Source organism: Elaeis guineensis, chromosome 10 (genome assembly GCF_000442705.2).
Source record: "Elaeis guineensis isolate ETL-2024a chromosome 10, EG11, whole genome shotgun sequence".
Taxonomy (NCBI): Eukaryota; Viridiplantae; Streptophyta; class Magnoliopsida; order Arecales; family Arecaceae; genus Elaeis; species Elaeis guineensis.
Window position 1 is genome coordinate 9020377 of NC_026002.2, and position 4336 is coordinate 9024712.

A 4336-nucleotide genomic window follows, 5' to 3' on the forward strand; every position below is an offset into this window, starting at 1 on the left:
AAAATATTATTTTTTCAAAATATTATTTTAAAAATAATAATTTTATTATTAATTTAAAAATACTATTTATATAATAACATATTATTTTTAAAAATTAATTTCAAAAAATAATAATAAAATATTATTTTTTTAAAAAATAAAATATTAATTTATTATTAATAATAATTTGAATAATAATAAAAATACAGTAATATCTGAAAAATTATTTTCGTGCATCCGACCATGCACAACGTGAGGCCGTTCGGCTAGTTTTATTATATTATAATAGTAGTATAAGATATTAATATTATATTATAATAATAAATAAGATATTATACTATAACATTATATCATTATTATGATATTATTATAGGGTTAGGGATACAGTAGGAATGAAATAAAAAGATTATTTTTTTAATTAATAAAAAATAATTTTTTTATTTTTTAAATGAATAAAATTTCTATTTATTTTATAAATAAATATTATTTATAAAAAATAATTTATTTATCTAAAAATTATAAAAATATGAATAAATTGATCAATTGATCTATTTTTTTTATAATACTTATACACGAAATAACGGGCTCAAAAGAAGTTCACATCCTCGGTGTCCCACTTGCTCGAGTTCTTCTTCTTTATCCCTTTTTCCTTTTGCCCCAGCTAGGCCATCTTAGACGAGGCAAGTCTGATGCACTATTTATCTCTCCTGGTCCTTTTACAAATAGTCACCTTGCTAATAAATTCGGCTGGGCTGACCGCCCTTGTTATCAAAAAACCAAGATGATCTCGAGTGATTTTTATCCAATATTTTGGCAGGAATCTCGGAGTGAAATTTGTAAAACCCAAGGTGTCAGAACAGCGACAGAGCCAATCATAGCCGCAACTTTGCATGTACGGTAAGGTGAAACGAAAATCCTGTTTTCCGGATATTTTATTAGTATCACTATATTAATTAAGTAAAAAAACAAATGAGACAATAATTTTGTTGGTCCGGCGGGAACTCGAGGCTGCGAAACCACCGTGCCGCTTTTTGCAAGGCACTCCCGCCTCTGGCCAAGTAAATGCATATTTTACATCGAACGCCCTATATTCCTTGAAATAGAATTTACACCCTTTTACATGTCTTTTTCTGATCATTTGGATCTGTGGACAAGATTGATGATGATACAATAATTGCTCAAGTTAGTGGTACATGTGGTTCCATCCATCCATATTTTCTATATTCTATTCATGGATATGCAATCATGTACCAAAATTGCCAGAGATACAATGGGCAAACTTTTACATCAGGATCTCCTTTTGCTGAGGTTGTTATGATCTTAATAGTGTAATATGTGTCCATTTATATAAAAATTTTACTAATAAGTATATTATTTAAGAAGTGTTGAAATAAAAATTTGATCTCTCCATTGAACTATAGCAAATCTATCTCAATAGTAATTGCTATAATTGATACTATAATTGAAAAAAATACGCCTTTTTAAACGTTAATATGACTTAATGTTAATTGAGAAAAAAAAAGGGTACCAGACAAGATTAATACGGAAATGACTAAAATTGTAGATTAAAAACAAGATTTATTTTCAAAACATGTATCAAATTTGGCATAAAGAAACTGGATGTATTATTGTTTAGTATTACAAATATTTTAAGATGTAAATATCTTGACAAAGAAAATGCAAGCATATCATGCTTGGGCATGCCATGCTTCAATATATTAAAATGGGATAGATCACATGGCTTAATATGCTTAAGGAATGTGAGAAGTTAGACCATGAGTACCATTCTCTTTTAGTAGAAAACTCAAGTAACTATAAGCTTCTTATGTAACAAGTATTAAAACAGAATCATCCAATGGACAACCTATGCATTGCTGCTACCATCAGATGGATGATTTATGTCTATAGCAGTCTAATAAAATAAAAATGTTAAGGACTTTTCTGTAAAAAGAGAACTTTCGCTTTCGCTCTTGTTGTCTTCTGGTATTTGATTTTTTTTGGCTCCTCCGCTTTCTTGCGGTTTCTTTTTGGTTGGAAGCGGTCGTCTCTCCCCTACTTTTAAGGGCATGATTCCTCGCGCCCTTTCCCCACACACCTCCACCGCCACCCCCCCCCCTCCCCCCCTCTCTCTCTCTCTCTGTCTTGTGACGACCGAAGTGACGCTGTCCTTCCATTCTTCTGTTTTCTCTCCTTTTCCACCGTTTTTTCGCTGCTCTAAATCGATCCGGAAGCCACCTCGAGGTTGTTACCTAGGGTTCTGTGCCCCGGGTCTACGAGATCGGCCTCCTTTTCTTGTGGATTACTCGTCTTCTCCCCTTTTCTCCACGTTCGATTCCTTCTGCTTGAAAATCTTCAAATTGCCTTTTTTTTTTTTCCTGTTGAATCTCAGTCTAACTTGAGCGGCTTTGTTGTTTGGCAGAGAAAAGATGGGATTTTGGAGCTTCTGCTATCCGAGTTCTGATGATTCGTTCTGATTTCAGGTTTGATTCGCATTGTTTGCTGTGAAAATTAAGTATTTTTTGATTTATGGTGTTGTTGTTGTTGTTTTTTTTTTTGCTGTGTTTGATTGATTTAGGCATTTGATTGAAAGGATTCTGCATTCCAGGTTGTCTGGCTGAGGACTGTGGTCGCAAAGGAGGGACTTTTCAGCGTCTCTTCCTTCGGATGGCAGTCGGTTGATGACTGATGGAGAAAATAATGAAAAATTTATAGCTTTTGGGGGAAATCCCTCCAGTTGAGGTTCATTCTTGGGCTTTTACCGGGGGGGGTGTTAATTTGGCAATATGGATTTGAGGATAGAAATAGAGAATGGAAGCGTTGGCCGTGCTTCCGAAGCGAAGGACGGGGATTCACAGAATAAATTGAAGAGTCCTGGGAGCTTGAGTACCAAGGACATGTTCTTGAGAGCTGATAAAATTGACCTCAAGAGCTTAGATATTCAGCTGGAGAAAACACTTTCTAGGGTGTGGATCAAGGACAAGAGTGGTCCTCTAAAGCCCAAAGAAGAATGGGAAGTCGATGTATCCAAACTGGATATGAGGTATGTTATTGCTAAAGGGACCTATGGTACCGTGTATCGTGGCACTTATGATGGCCAAGATGTTGCAGGTACTTATTCCTTCCCTTTTGGGCTCAAGAAAAATTGCAAGACTTGTTATATTCTGTTGGAATCTGCATATATAATTAATTCAGACTTGTTATTACTTACAAGTTCTATGCAATAAGAAAAGCTGCCTCAAAATATAAAAATGGGATTGCACATGGAACACAACTCTAATCAGGAAGGCTCCATGGAAGATTGGATAAGGAAGCATGCTTGAAAATTACAGGTACCGATCATGATTGGGATGCCTCCTAATCCTTCATTACCTTCGAGGTTCATGAGGATACCAACTCCTCATTCCTTTATTTTGAAACCTCTTTCTCGGCCTAATCCCTATGTTTAGCAGGTTCTACTAAGTATCCTCATTACATCACAAGAATGTCCATAGTTATTACAAATGGACCCACTATGGAAGGTTTCATGGAGGTTCAAGTACTCGTTTGATATCCTGCAATACCCAGGCACTTGTTGCCTGCTTGTCTAACCATGCTGCTTAAGTCAGTCAGATGTTTATTTTCAAATTCTTCTGATTGTCTGTTCTAGAGCCTTGTCAAATGATCTTGTGTCTTGGCAGAATGAAAGGGATACTCCGAATCTTTAGCATATCATCATCGTCGTCATTTTGAAACAAGAATTTCTTTCTTAATCTTTTTTGTTCCTATTATCTCTTTCTTTAAATAATTTAACTTAGGGAGGCATGGAAACATATTTCTTCAGTTTGTCCTTCCTTTGCTAGCAATATTTTTGTGGTACATGATTATGGAGTTGGTAATGACTATAATATCTTATTTGACTGGTTGATCATTTTAAAAATATTCAACTAAGGGTCGATGCAGTTCAGGAGTAATCTATAGGTTACATATGTCAAGATTGGCACAAAGAACCTATTCTACAATTTTATATAAAAGAAATGATTTTTTTTTTTTCCGGGGGTTGCGGGGGAGGTCTAGAGCAGGATTTGATGTTTAAAGAGGCAAGTTATGTAAATGTTCCATTTGCAAAATATTGCAAAGCAATGGAGGCTATTGGCCTTAGTGATATTTCAGGGGAAGAAAAAAGATTGTGATTGTGTAATTTCAAGTAGATTTATGTTATTGTTGTACTGTGTTACTTTCCAAAATTTTGATAGTGATACAAAATTTGATTCAGGATGACTATAATTCTTGCCTAAAGGTTGGAGTGCATGATGACAAAACTGAATAATTATGTCCTTATTCTCCTATTCACAATGAGGCTGAACTCCCTTCTCAATGA

The 4336-nt window shown here is 34.6% G+C and overlaps 1 long non-coding RNA gene across 2 annotated transcripts; it reads left to right on the forward strand.

The window, feature by feature from the left end:
- The first annotated feature begins 2096 nt into the window (after window positions 1-2096).
- LOC140852160 (uncharacterized) lies at window positions 2097-3902 on the forward strand. Of its 2 annotated transcripts, XR_012135139.1 has the most exons (4): window positions 2097-2305; window positions 2399-2459; window positions 2585-3087; window positions 3191-3901. It is a non-coding gene; the product is annotated as an uncharacterized lncRNA (long non-coding RNA). The 2 variants fall into 2 exon arrangements; XR_012135138.1 differs by having other exon boundaries at window positions 2585-3902.
- Window positions 3903-4336: the final 434 nt, after the last annotated feature.